The 17,506-nt window shown below is 45.2% G+C and overlaps 1 protein-coding gene across 4 annotated transcripts in view; it reads right to left on the bottom strand.

Annotated features, from left to right (window-relative positions):
- Positions 1-17,506, bottom strand: part of SYNDIG1 (synapse differentiation inducing 1) — a 200,446-nt gene that overhangs the window by 13,684 nt on the left and 169,256 nt on the right. The window lies entirely within an intron of this gene.

Consider the following 17,506-nt stretch of genomic DNA (forward strand, 5'->3'; position numbering starts at 1 on the left):
TTGTGAACTTTCGTCTTCCAAAATGTGCTTACATCTTTGTTTCCTGTTGCTCCACATCCTTTTTCTTTTCCTTCATGGTTTCACACCTTATTCTTTTACCGTAACTTAAGATTTTATGAAGGAGCTGACATAACACACATGTTCAAGTGCCACTAGAAACTGATCCCTTTGTTCTTAATGTCTTTCCAGCTTAAGCGGGGTCCAGAGGTGACTCTGAGACAAGGGTAGGAGGGCAAGCAGCTTCCTTGGAGGTGATCCCAGGAAGTGCCATTAAGAAGGTAGAGAGGTGAGATAGGGAGGCAGAGGAGCCGGTGCAGGGTGGGTGAATGAGCAGGGGGTGGCTGTGTCAGCCCCACTGCAGACATCTGGAAGAATATTCCCAGGGGCTCCCCTCTAGGAGCAAGGAGTCTGGAATACATAACCCTAGTCTCCTCCACCGTTGCTTGAGGGCTGCTCCCGTGTGTTCACCTCCCCACATTTTTGGCCCTCCCCTGCACATGGCCGGGCACCCTGGTGTGAGTGGAGAAAGCCTCCAACAGAGCCATGGTGGGTATTTGCAGTTAGAGCCATGAGTGCAAAGGGAATACGGGTACAGCGCGGGCGTCATCTGCTGTGTCTCAAACAATTGCTTTGTCATATTTCCATTTCTCCCATATCACAATCAGCTGAATGAAGAATCACATTGGGTCAGTTGGAAGCTGTTAAACTTACTGGAGTCACAGCCAACCACGAGCAGGCCAAGGGCTGGACCAGAGCCCGGGGTAGGACAGGCAGAAGCCTCTTCTGATGGTCCTTCTGACTTGGAGGTTACAGTGGAGGAGCTCATGTAAGTTTTGTGAATGTTCCTCAGTGAGGCATCCTGGGATAAGGGATGAATCCTGGTAGCTGAAAACAAAATTAGGAGGTTCCAGGAGGAAGAGAATTTTGAGCAGAGGCTAGAGACGGGTATGTCTTTGGCCGCACCTTGCATCTCACTTGTGGGGAGGAGCCTCAGCTTGTTAATGCTTCCCTTTCAATGCCTCTGCCTGGCTTTCCCATCAATCCCATTTCCAGGATGCAACCTGAGGGCTCATGCATCATTCCGCAAAGATGACCCCTCTGTGGGGGGCGGTGACTGTTCTAAATTATCTACTGCTGGAAACAAATGGTTCCAAAGCGTGGTGGCTTGAACAACAACATTTTCTTCTGTCTGATAATTTGTGGGTCAGAAATTCAGATCAGACCAGCTGGGTGACTCTTCTACTCCATAGGGCATTAACTGGGTCACCTGATGTAGGGTCACCGGTGTCTGGACTGCCCTGGGGTGCCTGAGACGGCTGCACTCACACCTGGTGCCTGGGCCTCTCCAGCACGGTGGCCACCGCTAGCTGAACTTGCTGTGTGGCAGCTCAGGGCTCTGGGTGAGTGTTGCAGGGGGAAGCTGCAAGTTTCTCCTGGTTATCAGCCACAGGAGACTCAGAACATCACTTCTGCTGTGTCCTACTGGTTATGAGTGACTCAGTGGGGTCAGCCCAGATTCAAGGGTCAAGGATGCAGGAAGCAGGTCAAGAAATGCGTGGTCATCTTTAGTGTACTGCAGTAACAGCCACTCTCCTCCAGTGACTCCTCTTTCACCTGGTGGCCTAGGATGGGAGGCTTTGCCTATGAAGAAGCGTCCTTAGCTCATTATGTATTAGACTTCTAATCTGCACAGCTAAGTAAATTTCCTTTGTTTTAAATATACGTCAAAACAACTGCAATGTGTGCTTTACTGATTCAATCACAAACTTGGCTCATATGTGGTCATTTATCTGCCTTTGCCACTCCTTCTGTAGCAGGACTGACTGCAACTTCAGGAAATTTGGATAGGCCCTTGGTGGGGAAGTTTATAGTGATTAACCCACAATCTCTTGCCTTATCCCCTTTTTGACCAAGAGATATCTTTGTGACTTTTTTGTGGCCTTTATCGGCAGTGAATGCAGTCTGTGGCCATGGTTCTAAGGCGATATTTGGGGAATGGTCCTGGTAAGGACCAATGCTTATAGTCAGTCTCTTTACAGGGAAGCAAAATAGATAAATTCAAGAGTGTTGGCCTTAAGAGTAAACACATGTGAACAAACACAAACAAGCTGAAGTGATAAGAAAACACAATAAAAACAAACACACATATGAATATAAGGAGGCCGAGGCAGATGGATTGCCTGAGCTCAGGAGTTTGAGACTACCCAGGGCGACATGGTGAAAACCCCATCTCCACTGAAAATACAAAAAATTAGAAGGACATGGTGGTGTACACCTGTAATCCCAGCTACTTGGGAAGCTGACTCAGGAGAATTGCTTGAGCCCCGGAGGTGGGGGTTGCAGTGAGCTGAGATCGCACCACTGCACTCCAGCCTGGGCTACAGAGTGAGACACTGTCTCAAAAAAAAAAAAAAAAAAAAAAAAAAGAAAGAAACAAGAAGAGTCATTGCGTGGTCCTTGGGAGCCCTTGGGAGCCAGAAGTGAGCTGTAAGAAGTACAAGATACATTGCATTTTCAAGAAACACACATTTGTTTTCATACGATGCAACAGTCCATTTCCACACATACTGCAGAACCATTACAGCTGGCAAGAGCACACAGGAAACGCTGTCCCAGTTGGGAGGCTGGGCTGGTGCACTGAATTTGGAGACCCAGTGCTTACGGTAAAGAGAGGGACATCTTTCTCACCTGGAGAATTTGTACAACATATAAGGTTGAATCTTCTTTAATTCAAGTGGGAAAAAAAAAAGGATGGAAGTGTTTCCACAATCGATTTGTTTCATTTGGCTCCATGGTGCTGCCCATGTACGTGATGCTGAGTGGGAGCACACAGGCAGATACACACCATGTGAACTGAGGATGGACAGCTCACTATGGTTGGAGGGCTCAGCACAAACTGGATGGACCATTTATTTCGAGCACAGCTGGCAAATTTGCAGATTTCTGTTTATAAACGTGGTGCCTCCTGGAAGGCAGACACAGCATTGTACAAATGCTACTTTCTAGCTGGGTCACTCTTTATGAGTTTGCTTTCACAACAGCCTTGGGGACTGGTCTAGATGACATGTTATAGATGAGACAATGAAGACTGAGAAAGTGTAAGCAACAGATGCACGCTCACAGAGTCGAACTTGCTTTCTGAACCACACCCAGTGCCCTGCTGCCTGCAAGCTACCCCTATTTTGGGTTAGTGGGTAACTGTGACCCAGGGCCTGGCTGACACAGGGGAGCTGTGTTTGTTGGCCCTCCCATGCCCATGCGATCCATCAGTTTGTTGCACAAAATGTATTAAAGATGAGTGTATGCCACAGGGAGCAATGGCTTCCTGCATTTTAATTCATTTTATTTGCATTTTCTATTTTAATATTTTCCTGTTTTAAATAAAGTCTTTTATATTTGGTACTGTCACTGGTGTTTATCTGTGAAGTATGACAGGTCTTGCATTCCAGCAAGATGGCCACCTGGGATGACATGGGTGACCCCTTTCACTGAGAAGGCGCAGAAACTATGTAGCCAATGGGTCAGGACTGGGGGTGTGTGGCTGAGTTTCTGATGCCCTGAGGGGAGAAAGGACATGGTGTTTGGTCCAGGGAGAACTCATGCATAAATCCCATAGCCTCAAAGAATTCTCTCCGTGACAGAGGACTAGAAATTCCCCAGTCTCCACCCCATGTTAATAAACCAGCGAGTAAGCTTTGTGTCTGTCCTGCACCGTAAGTGAGCAATCCAGACCTCAAGTCAGGATAACCATAGGCATGGGCCCTGAATTTATAGATACATATGTGCAAGAGCCCTGCTGAGAAGTTAAAACATAAATGGATCCAGCACTCAAGCCCAATAAAACACAAAGATTGTCTCTAAGGATGATGACAATTTCATAAATTAGAGCTCATAGATTTCTAGCAGGGGAAAAACAAATCCTAGATCTCAATGGAACCACCAAAGAAAATTATAAACTGAGTGAGGGGGGTAAACATAAAAATGATGGTCAGCTGATTGTCCACCCAAAGCAGAACTACTACTTCCAGGTGGCTCACCTTCAGCTGTAGGGCCCCCTGCCCACCACCTCAATAGGATGTCTCCAGATCTCACACAAACATTGAGTCCCTGGGGGAGGCTTTCTTGGTCCCTGGTTCAGGTCATGCTTCCCCGCACCATGCTTTCATACAACTTTGCATTCATGACACTTACTAAGTGAATGTTCATTTGCCCACTAGACTGTAAGCTCCAAGGGAGCATAGGTCGCCTTTTTGCCCACCTTTTTTCAACACTTAACATAGCACCTTGCACACGGATGACATGAATGAAGGATATATCCAGGATATAAGTGAATAATAAGAATCAGTACCTTTTCCAACAGAAACTCAAGCAGCATGCTGGTAACATGAATACAGCAATAGTGTCCTCTGCAGACGCTGGCCTCCACCAGCTGTTAGCATCCCAATGTTGACTGCTGAGATGGAATCTGGCTGCTGTGTCTTGGCCTCTATGTTGCTGCACCTGGCTTGGGCACTCATTTCTAACACTCAGCTCTTACTAAGAAGATGACTTGCTTAGCACAGTTGGATCTGAATTTCCGAAAACTGTTTGCCTCTGCAGCAGAGAAGCAGCCCTTGCCAGGCTGGTGCTGGTCTCATTGCTGGCCCTTCTGGCCTCTCCCTGGGGAGCCTCCCTGCTTTCAGACTGGATGCTAGCAACCAGGGATGTGCACTTCCTAGTTCCACTCCTTCAGGTTTTTATTTTCCTGCTGCAAGAGTTTCTGACATCCACTAACCCCAAATGTGTGATAATATAGTGAGACAAAGGAAATCAGACCTTGCAATTATTCTATAGTCAAGCGAAGTGAAGATTTGGTAGTCGGAGTGGACACACTGGGAAGGTGCCACATGCTCTGTATGTCCTCAGATCCTTGGTGACACCAAGACACACACTGTGGGGCAATGGCAGCAGATCATAAACCTCCACAAACCTCTTCTCTTAAAAGGAAAAGTGCCCACTTCAAGAGAGGGCCTTCAGTGAAGCTGAGTTTGTTTCTTCACTGCCCAGAGGCATGTCTGCGAGCCAAACTGCTATGGGCTGCATGTGTGTGTACCACCCCACCCCCCAACTTCATATATTGAAGCCCTAATTCCAACGAGATGGTATTAGAAGGTGGAGCCATTGGGAGGTGACTGGGTTTGGATGAGGTCATGAGGCTGAAACCCTCAGGATGGGATGGGTGCCTTTCTAAGAAGAGAAGACACAAGAGTTCTCTCTCTGCAAACCAGTGAGGACACAGGGAGAAGGTGGCCATCTGCAGCCTGGAAGACAGCCTTCCCCAGAACCTGACCACGCTAGTACCCTGATGTCAGATGTCCAGCCTCTAGAACTGTGAGAAACAGATGGCTGCTGTTTAAACCACTTAGTCCACCGTAACTTGTGACAGCAGCCCAGTCTGACTGATGTGCTGCTCAGTCTATCCCCAACTTTTCACAATACTCCCTTGCATGTATCTAATTGCTAGAAAAAAAATCCACCCATTTCCTGAGTTTTTTATCTCAAATGAAAAAGGGCACTTTCCTTTGGAAAACAGGTTCCAGCTTGGTGGGCCTTCTTAACTGGGATTATTCTCGGAATTGTGTTATGGTATCGCCTGCTCCATCTGGTTCCTTGCAAGCTGCCATTTCAGGGCTATCCTGATATTTCCATATGAAATTGACAAGTGCCTCTCCTTTTCCACAGATGCCTGTGAGCCCACATACCCTGCGCTGCACTTTGGGATATTCATCATCATTCCCCTTCCCAAAGAAAGTGTTTGGCTCAAAGAGGATGTTCATATCATACCGCTTTTTCTTTCCCTAGTGAGAAGAAACTTGCCTCTGAAGCGTGAATTGATGGCATATATACCCAAAACAGATTCCTCTGATTCTGTCGCATGCACTGCCCTGTGTCAACTCCAGGGAAGCAGATTTCAAGCCATCGAGAAAGTGCTGCCGTGTACCCTGCCCTGCCTGTGTGTTCATATGGCTCTCAACTGTTTAGTTCCTGGATTCTCTGATTGGGAGCAAGATGCAAAATTAAAAGTTTATCTACATCGACTTCTTTACTTAGACCTTCTAATGAAGTGCCAACTGTCAGGTGCAAGCTAACAAGAATCTGCTTCTTTGGAATGAATTCCAAAGGCAAGATAGGAAATTCTCTTGTACTGAACTCAAAAGAAAAAGATTCAAAAGACTACATGAGGGTCGCTGTCTTAGTCCATTTTGTGTTGCTATCACAGAATACCTGAGGCTGGATAGTTTATCAAGAAAACAGATTTCTTTGGCTCATAACTATGTAGGCTGGAAAATTCAAGACTGAGCATCAGCGGGGCGTGGTGGCTCATGCCTGCAATCTCAGCGGTCTGGGAGACTGAGGTGGGTGGATCACCTGAGGTCAGGAGTTTGAGGCTAGCCTGGCCAACATGGTGAAATTCCATCACTACCAAAAATACAAAAATTAGCCTGGAGTGTTGGTGCACACCTGTAGTCCCAGCTACTCAGGAGGCTGAGGCAGGAGAATCACTTAAACTCAGGAGGCAGACATTGCGGAGAGCCGAGATCATGCCACTGCACTCCAGCCTTGGCAACAGAGTGAGTGTGTCTCAAAAAACAAAACAAAACAAAACAAAACAAAACAAAAAACCAAGACTGAGCATCTGCATATGGTGAGGAGGACATCAGGCTGCTTCAACTCACTGCAAAAAGTGGAAGGAGAGCCTTGAAAGCAGTATGCACGCATAGAGATCATGTGGTGAGAGAGGAAGTGGGGTGTGCCAGACTCTTTCTAACAGGCAGCTATCGAAGGAGCTCATAGAGACAGAACTCCCTCACACCCAGGGGAGGGAATTCATCTACTCATGAGAGATCTGCCCCCTGGACCCAAACACTTTCCACCAGGTCCCATCTCCCAGTATTGCCACACTGGAGATCAAATTTTAGCATGAGGTTTGGAGGTGACAAACACCTAAGCCATAGCAGTCCCTGGAGCAGTCACTGGGAAATCACCGTTGTGTATAGGCAGTGTTGCTTACTGCAATGTGTGCACGTTCCCTGGTCTGTCCACAGTCCTCTAGGTATTGGAGGAACATGCATGGCTTCCTCAGAGCTGCATGTGGGGCTTCAAAATGAGATGCTGGACTTGAAAGGGCAGGTCTCTACCCTGACATAAAATCTGACTGAAGAGGGGCTCGTATGTGAACTGAGGACTTCCTGGGCAAGTGCATGCTCCAACTCTTCTCTCTCCAGGTGGATGGAGGCGGCTCTGTGTGGGACAAGGTTACATGACCACACTCCCATGGGAAGCACAAGCTTGGCTTCTATCCAGGTAAGAAGGGTGCCTTGACTCCTGCAAGCCATTGCTGGAGCTGGCCAGCACCAGGTGTTCTCTCTAGAGTCCACTATATGAGGGAGGAGACAACCAAGATTAGAATATTTTGGTTCTTAGGACTGTTGAGATGATATCAAATGAAGATTTGCTGAGCATTTTCAGCCTCTGAATAACCAGATGGTAGCCACATATACTGGTGGCATGAGGTTCCCCCTAGCCCAGCCTCTGCCTCTCTCAGCCCAGGTGTAGCCTGGGTGAAGACCTGCAGCTGGTGAAGTGAGGGGACAGCAGGATCATCTGCTGGTCCAGACAGTGTATTTGCCCAGAGGGCTCAAGGCTGAGAGCTCTCGGCACACACTGAGGCAGTCTCCCCCTCACTTCCCTCTTTCCCTCTCCATTGCCCTCTCTCCCTCTTTTCTCTGGAGCCCTGTGCCGGTTTTCTCTACTGAGCTGTTTCAGTGGGAGCCACAGCCACAGGAATAGATGGCACCAATATGGCCATCCGCATCCTACCTGGCAGTGTGGGCTCTCGTCTACTGGTTGGGAAACCAGCTATTTGGTCTGCTCATCGCGAGTTGTGGGTAAACGAGCTGCGTTCCTACTCAGATTATCTATGCCCAACTGGGTGCAGATGCTTCCCATTGAAATAATTATGAAAAAATTAATTAATGTGGGTGTTTTGCCTGGAATGTGGCAAGATCCTTAAAGACAGAATTAATGTGCAAAAATGACAAGCATTCTTATACACCAGTAGCAGACAAACAGAGAGCCAAATCAGGAATGAACTTCCATTCACAATTGCTTCAAAGAGAATAAAATACCTAGGAATCCAACTTACAAGGGATGTAAAGGACCTCTTCAAGGAGAACTACAAACCACTGCTCAGTGAAATAAAAGAGGACACAAACAAATGGAAGAACATACCATGCTCATGGATAGGAAGAATCAATATCGTGAAAATGGCCATACTGCCCAAGGTCATTTATAGATTCAATGCCATCCTCATCAAGCTACCAATGAGTTTCTTCACAGAATTCGAAAAAACTGCTTTAAAGTTCATATGGAACCAAAAAAGAGCCCGCATTGCCAAGACAATCCTAAGTCAAAAGAAGAAAGCTGGAGGCATCACGCTACCTGACTTCAAACTATACTACAAGGCTACAGTAACCAAAACAGCATGGTACTGGTACCAAAACAGAGATATAGACCAATGGAACAGAACAGAGTCCTCAGAAATAATACCACACATCTACAGCCATCTGATCTTTGATAAACATGAGAAAAACAAGAAATGGGGAAAGGATTCCCTATTTAATAAATGGTGCTGGGAAAATTGGCTAGCCATAAGTAGAAAGCTGAAACTGGATCCTTTCCTTACTCCTTATATGAAAATTAATTCAAGATGGATTAGAGACTTAAATGTTAGACCTAATACCATAAAAACCCTAGAAGAAAACCTAGGGAATACCATTCAGGACATAGGCATGGGCAAGGACTTCATGTCTAAAACACCAAAAGCAATGGCAACAAAAGCCAAAATTGACAAATGGGATCTAATTAAACTAAAGAGCTTCTGCACAGCAAAAGAAACTACCATCAGAGTGAACAGGCAACCTACAGAAAGGGAGAAAATTTTTGCAATCTACTCATCTGACAAAGGGCTAATATCCAGAACCTACAAAGAACTCAAACAAATTTACAAGAAAAAAAACAAACAACCCCATCAAAAAGTGGGCAAAGGATATGAACAGACATTTCTCAAAAGAAGACATTCATACAGCCAACAGACACATGAAAAAATGCTCATCATCACTGGCCATCAGAGAAATGCAAATCAAAACCACAGTGAGATACCATCTCACACCAGTTAGAATGGCAATCATTAAAAAGTCAGGAAACAAAAGGTGCTGGAGAGGATGTGGAGAAATAGGAACACTTTTACACTGTTGGTGGGATTGTAAACTAGTTCAACCATTATGGAAAACAGTATGGCGATTCCTCAAGGATCTAGAACTAGAAGTCCCATATGACCCAGCCATCCCATTACTGGGTATATACCCAAAGGATTACAAATCATGCTGCTATAAAGACACATGAACACGTATGTTTATTGCGGCACTATTCACAATAGCAAAGACTCGGAATCAACCCAAATGTCCATTAGTGACAGACTGGATTAAGAAAATGTGGCACATATACACCATGGAATACTATGCAGCCATAAAAAAGGATGAGTTTGAGTCCTTTGTAGGGACATGGATGCAGCTGGAAACCATCATTCTCAGCAAACTATCGCAAGAACAGAAAACCAGACACTGCATGTTCTCACTCATAGGTGGGAACTGAACAGTGAGATCACTGGGACTCGGGAAGGGGAACATCACACACCAGGGCCTATCACGGGGAGGGGGGAGGGGGGAGGGATTGCATTGGGAGTTATACCTGATGTAAATGACGAGTTGATGGGTGCTGACGAGTTGATGGGTGCAGCACACCCACATGGCACAAGTATACATATGTAACAAACCTGCACGTTATGCACATGTACCCTAGAACTTAAAGTATAATTAAAAAAAAAAAAAGACAGTTTGGCTTCCTCATTCTAACAGGAGGCTCATTTCACCACCAGGAGAGAACTGCATACCTCCACATCATTCATTTGGCTGCAGATGGATCCCAGAAGGCACGCTTGGTAACTTTAATTTCTCTAACAGTTCCTTCCCAAAGTGCCTCTCAAGCATTTTTGCTCATGTAAGAGCATTTTTTCAGGGTCAGACTGACCGGTTTCAAACCCATTGCTTCACTGTAGTGTGACTTTCTACGAGTTTCTTTCCTTCTCTGTGCTTCAATTTCCTCGTCTGTAAGCTGAAGATAATAAGTCACTGTGTCATGGGGTCTTTGAGAGTACTAGGGTGTTAACATACACCAGTCTTTAGAACAGTACCTAGGACACAGTAGTGAGTGTTCTGGTGATCTACTGCTCTGTGGCTAAGTACCCCAGTGGCTTAAGACAACCACCACTGGGTGCTTATGAATCCTAGGGTCAAGAATTCAGGCAGCACTCAGCTGGATAATGCGCTGGTCTGGAGGTCCAATGTAACTTCTCTTAGATATCTGGTTCTTGGGCTGAGATAACTCAGAGACTAAGCCTGTTGACCAGAACACCTACAAGTGGCCTTTCCATGTGACTTGGGCTTCCCCAAAGCATGGAGGTCTCAGGGAGGAAGACTTTTTACATTGCAGCTCAGGACTCCAAGAGCAAGTGTCCCAGTGAGTGAGGCAGAAGCAGCAAGGCTTTGATGATTCCTGGCTTCTGAGGTCACACACTGCACTCCACTGCGACAAGCAAGGCACTAAGTGCATCCCAGTGCTGTGCAAAGCACTAAGTCAAGAGGTGATTTGCCTTAATGGAGCAGGGGCAAGGCCACATTACAGAAGAGCATGTGTGCTAGGAAATGCTGTGGCCATCTTTGGGAGGTAAAATTTGCCACAGTGAACAAAACGTTTTAACTGTCATTTTAATTAACCTCTGCCTCATCATCTATGTGAGCAACAGAGGGCTGAAGATTAACAGTAGCGTTGCTCCATGGATGAGCACGTGGAGATTCAGTAGAGCAGACCAATTTGCTCGTAATCAGGCACCTAAATCAAAGTGTGTTTGGAAGCTGTCGTATCCTGGAATCCATTGATTTTCCTCCTTCCCTGGGAATAAGGTGTGGGTGTTTGCGTTAGCTAGTCTACATGATTCACTTTTTCTTCTTTGAAATAGAAAGTCTACTTCTTGCATTTCAAAATACATGAATCTGCAAGCTAATTTTTGCTAGGGCTCAGTTTTCTCTTTTTGATGATGTGCCTGTTTTTCTATTGAGAAATCTGGGGCCGAGTTGTGGGGCAAGAGGGAGAAGTCAGCATCACGTAAGTGGGTTGGAAATCACATATTTAAAGGCTCTTTCCACAAAGCTGTGTTTCTTCTTAGAGCATGTCTGAAACTATTCTGTATGACACTGTCATGGTAAATATGTGGCACTGTGCATTTGTCAAAACCCACAGGACTTTACAACACAAAGATGAAACCTTATTGTATTCAAATTAAAAAAATTGATTAGGAAGTCAGGGGATGCCAGGAGGGAATGCAGATTATGATGGATGAATCTAACTATATTACAAATTTATGCAACAACCTCACTGAAGGGGGTGAGGTGAGTGTTGACTGAAGTAACTCTGGAAATGAGACTATAGGACTAAAGGCAGAAAGAACTGCACATAAGCAAGGCACTCTAGCTGATAAAGTTACTTCCCATGAAGATACAGGTTGACAAATCTGACGCTATACACTTAGACTAGAAATGAACAACTAAGTAAGTGGATAGTGGATGGTTGGAGCCGGGTTTCTCATTGTTGGAGTAGGAGGGTACAGAGAAGTAAGGGAAGAAGGCTGCAGTGATGTGTGACAATGAGTTAGAGTTGGAGGCATCAGTATGAACTCACATTTAGCTTAATACAGATACAGATGGATGTATACATATATATGTACATAAATATACATATATAAATATTTCTACATTTTTAAAAAAATATTTCTACATATTTATACAAGTAGAAACACTCTACATATAGAAGTAATTAGATTGGTACAAAAGTAATTGCAGTTTTGCCATTAAAATGCAACTAACCTAATAGTGGGCATGAGGATACACACATTTATTTCCTAGCTTTGTCACTGAGATAGCCTAGATTCAATGACACCCCAGAAGCCACAAGCACACCCAGTGCCCAGATCTTGGTTTCAAACATCATTCTCTAATGAAGGAACCAGAGCTCCGTAGGAAAATAGTTGATTCTAGGACGTGGACAGGAAACATGCAAGATAAACCTGAAGCAGCATCTTGTAGTGCAAAAAAGTAAGAAAGTACTTCAAAAAACAAAAGGATGTCAAGTGGACACAGAAACCAATCTGAAAGAGCTCCCAAGGGTCAAAGCAGCAAATAAATTATGTAGTTTTGGATTAGAAACCAAAGTATAACATAAATATCCAAGGGTCCATACTGACACAAATAAATGGGTGAATGAATTAATGGAGAATAGACAAATCTCCTACATAGACAAATTCCAAAAAATTTGCCTAAGTGCTCCGCCCTTAAGGTGATAAAGCATTTTCCTCACTACCCTTCAAGTGTGGGCTGTGCGGTGAATTCCTATGACAGACGACAGCATGGGAAGGGGGAAAGAGTGACTCTGCAGTGGAGGCCCTGAGAATCGCTCTCTCACCAGGAGCAAGTTTAGCATCAATGGCAACAAATCACACCAATAGCAGGTGCCCCTGATGTGACCCCGTCTATAACCTCAGTCTAATCATGGTAAAGACATCAGACCAATCCCAACAGTGGGGCCTCTCATAATATATCTGACCAGTGCTCTGCAAAATTGCCAAGGCCATCAAAAACAAGGAAACTTATTTGAGAAACTGTCACAGCCAAGAAGAACTTAAGGAGACCTAACTACTAAATGCCATATGGTTTCTTGGATGGGACCTCGGAACAGAAAAAGGCCATTAGGTAAATCCTGAAGGAATCCATTATGGACTATGGTTCTTTTGTGTTTTGTTTTTGTTTGTTGTTCAACCATAGAACCTAGATAGTCCATGGAGTGTAGTTTTTGATAATGTGTTAATAGTGGCTGATTAATTGTGACAAATGTGTCACACCGTAAGATGTTAGGGAAAGGAGAAACCAGGTAAGGAATACATGGGAACTCTGTGTACTGTCTTAGTAAATTTTTTGTCAACCTAAAACTATTCTAAAATAAAAAGTTGACTTTAAAAACATCAGGGCATGGCATGGGACAAGGTGAGAGACCAGGAGCTGTGAGTCTGCAGACCCTGCTGCACACCCCATGCTCCATCCTTGGCTGCCTGGTGGCGAGGTTGGCAGGGCACAGCTTTGGGATAGGCTGGCCCGGCTCAAGTCTAGCATGAATGTTAACTAGTTTACGTCTTGTTACTATTTTATCTGAGTGTCTAGTTTCATTTTTCTCCCTAAAATAGAGTTATAACACCTATTTTGCTGGTTGTGACAAATATTAACAACAATAACACACTGACTTACAGCTTTATGTCGAACACCATACAGACAACACTTTACTTGCCTCATCTCGTTTCTTCCACTGCAAAACACCATCTAGTAGGTACCATTATCAATACTGTTTTCCTCAGCAATGTTTTATGTTAAGATATGGAAAAGTTAAAAGAAACTACAGTCAACACCCATATACTCACCACTTTGGTGTACCATTATCATTTTGCTATATTTATGTATCTACCCAACTCTCCATCCATCCATCCATCCATCCATCCATCCATCCATCCATCCATCCATCCATTATCATCTTTTTCAAAAATGTATTTCAACATAAGTTCTCCTAAACATGTCTGCATGTGAAACCATGCTACTTTAAAAATGGGGAGTTAAGGTTCAGGAAGGTGAACTTTATCCAAGATCACATTGCTAGTGAGTAACAGCTTCTAACTCTTGGATTGTAGTAAGTGCTCATGAATAGAAACTACTGTCATCAAAATCATTCTCTAAGCAAAAGTTCCTGGGAACAAATGAGGAGGTCTAAGGTTTTAAGAGCTATGAGAGGAAGGGCAGATCTTTCTTGTTAAACACCCATTGGGGATGAAGAGCAATTTTTAGCAACCAAAATGCATGGACATTGTGGAGTGACCAGCTGTGTGCATGCAGGCTGGCAGGCACCTGCCCATGTGCCCTCCGTGTGCACCCTCTCCCTGATACGTGGGTAGTGGCTGTTTTGTGCCTGTGAAATGCTATTGGGTTGCTAGTTTGGTGCCTCTAGAGGGTGTGTGGATCCATCCCATGCTATCTGCAGAAGCACCCCTAGGACTCCTGTGTTTTTGTGTCCAGCGAGCTTCTGCAAGTTTTGCTGTATTATGGGTGACATATTAGTCCTCTTGTTCTCATCTGAAATCTCCTCTTTCCAGTCAATTTCATAGAAAAGCAATTACATAGTAAAACAAAACACATTTGTTTACAAGGTCTTCCCACATTGGGGCCACTAGATAACCATGAAATCTAATGCTTTGATTATTTGAAGAGAAGCTCCTTCCTTCCTTCCTTTTTTTCTCCCTTCCTCTTTCTTTTCCTTCCCTCCTTCCTTCCTTCCTTCCTTCCTTCCTTCCTTCCTTCCTTCCTTCCTTCCTTCCTTCCTTCCTTCCTTCCTTCCTTCCTTCCTCTCTTTCTCTCTTTCTTTCTCTCTCTCCTCCTCTCCTCTCCTCTCCTCTCCTCTCCTTTCCTTTCCTTCATTCCTTCTTTCTTTTCTTTCTTTTTGAGACAGAGTTTCACTCTGTCACCCAGGCTGCAGAGCAGTGGCATGATCTCGGCTCACTACAAACTCTGCCTCCCAGATTCTCCTGCCTCAGCCTCCTGAGTAGCTGGTATTACAGGCGCTCCCCCACCACACCAAGCTAATTTTTGTATTTTCAGTAGAGATGGGGTTTTACTGTGTTGACCAGGCTAGTCTCCTGACCTCAAGTGATCCACCAACCTCGGCCTTCCAAAGTGCTGGGATTACAGACATGAGCCATTGCACCTGGCCAGAAAAGCTTATTTCTTAAGAAACAAGAATAAAGATTTAAGCAAAAAACTAAAAAAAATATGTAGTGTTGTTTATTAGAATGAAAATTAGGGGGGCAATCTAAATGCCTTAAAATTTATTTGTGAATAGTTAAATAATCATGTTGTGTCCATATGGTGAGATATCTGGTACTCACAGACAATTATGCTTATGAGACAGTGCTAATCACTTGGAAAATGCTCATGGTATTGATTACAAAAAGGCAGACTTTAAAATTTAATCTTACCTATATAGAGAATAATGTTTAGAAAACAGGGCCGGAAAGAAACAGGCTAAACTCGTTAGTGTAATTTCTTCTGATGTTTTTCCCGTTTTTTCATAGTTTATCACAATGTCCAAAATTTCCATTGTGTTAATGTTAACAACAACAACAAGCAAAACATACTGATACGGCAGGATGCCATTCTGTCCTGGTCAGCATCACGCTGACAACTCAATTTATTCCTCCAATTGAGCAGCCAGGGTGGTGGCAGTGTTCCCGTCACTCAGACTAGGGAGCTGAAGGGCAGGGACAGCAGGCTGTCTCCCAGCCCCAGAGATGCTGAGATGCCTTTTAGAATTCTGGGGCGCTGCTGTCAAAGCCTTCCTGTGTGGGGAACATGCCTTACCCTACTGTCCTCACTGGACTCTGATCTGCAGCAGCAGGGACTGCTGTCTCTGCAGGCTGATAAACCTTCATCATCACTGTCACATACGAAGCCCCCAGTAGCACTGGAGCCAGGGGGCACATGCATCTGGTCCATGCCCTGTTGAGATGTGTTTCCCCTATTGGCCATCTGACAACCCTTCCTTGAGCCTGTCACGTTCTCCCTGCCTGCGTCTTACCTCACCCTGGGTGCATTTCATGCCCTCTGTGTGCACCCCTCCAGTCTCCACATTTTAGGCTGCACACAGTGCTTTGTATTATAATAATGCGTGTGGCCTTTGTGGGTCTTGTCGTAGGGACAGCACCTCCTCAGCTCTGCTTCCTGGGCCCCCATGTCTGTCAGCTGCTGCTGATGTCAGCTGCACCCACCATGCTGGCAGGAAGGCCAAGCATGCTGCCTTCCAGTCCAGGCTGCCATCTCACCACAAGTCCTGCATGCCAGGCCTATGACCTTTGGCACCCCTGGGCTGCCCCTGTGTTTATTTCTTAAACAGTGCAGCGTGCTCACTCTTTAAGCCTGGAATCAGACGCCGTCACGTGCTCAAGCTGAGTCATGCACAGACTTTCAAATCAGAGCCCGAGCCTCTGCTTCCACATTTAATATGCCGTTTATCATGACAACGGCCATTCCCTTTTGTTTTCGGTAGCAATCACATTCACAGATATTCATCCAGTGACACATTTAAAAACATACAAATTCCAGGCTGAGTGTGGTGGTTCATGTAATCCCAGTCCTTTGGGAGGTCAAAGTGGGGGGATTGCTTGAGTCCGAGAGTTTGAGACCAGCCTAGGCAATGTTGTGAAACACTGTCTCTATTTTAAAAATACAAAAAATTCACCAGGCATGGTGGTACATGCTCGTAGTTCCAGCTGCTAGGGAAGGGGCTGGGATGAGGGGATCGCTTGAGCTCAGGAGGTGGAGGAGGCAGTTAGTCCTGATGGTGTCGCTGCCGTCCAGCCTGGGTGACAGAGTGAGACCCTCTGGAGACAGAGTCTCTAAATAAATAATAAATAAAACAATTTATATTTTTACCTGCCACCATATTGCTGTTCTTAATATATATGCAAACTTGTCAGTTTTAGTCTCTTCTTTCAAAAATCCAATTTTGTACCTGCAGCATCTGTCTTAGTTTTTCTATCCTTCTCAGCCCTGCACTGTCACTGGGGTGCCCAGCTTTGGTAGGAGTTGACAGTGCAGCTTTGTGCTGGCTGCTTTTCCTCTGTGAGTGACAGGTGATCAGTGCATGCTTTGCTTGGGTGACTCACTCACCTCCACTTTTTAGGACTGCGTGAGGCTAAGTGATGCAATGTTTGGAAGGAACACTCTCTCAGACACTGGATGACTGGATGTTAGTGCCAGCTTGGCCATTAACTAGCTGTGGTCTCGGTCAAGGCATTTAACCCCTCCAGGTCACAGCAGTTTCTAAGTTGCTTCTAAGACAGTCCTGGATTTCTTCCAAGAAGTCTCAACTACACAGAGGAGTCTACAGGTAGTTGAGGGGTGTTCTGGGGCTGGGGAGCCTCAAAGGGAGCCAGAGTGGTCTACGCCAGCCAGCTAGGTGGGTGCAGCCCACTGCCTCTACCCTGCTGTGGTGCCTGCGGCGCTTGGTGACACCTATACACCTTTTGCTGCTGGACCTTTGACCGGTGCCTGCTGGCAGAGCACCTGCTCTGCTCTTTGCCTGTTCTATTTCTGGCATTACCTGCCCCCTTCTCTTCTTGATTTGAATTTAGGACTTTAGTGACTTGCTCTGTATCACATCTAGGAATACCAGCATTTTAAAAGGGTCTTCTCTGTGGCAGAAGTCTGGAGAGCCCATATTTTGCTGGAGTTTTCTAGGTTAGCAAGAGGCTTCATGAAGA

This window comes from Rhinopithecus roxellana, chromosome 13 (genome assembly GCF_007565055.1).
Source record: "Rhinopithecus roxellana isolate Shanxi Qingling chromosome 13, ASM756505v1, whole genome shotgun sequence".
Classification (NCBI taxonomy): Eukaryota; Metazoa; Chordata; class Mammalia; order Primates; family Cercopithecidae; genus Rhinopithecus; species Rhinopithecus roxellana.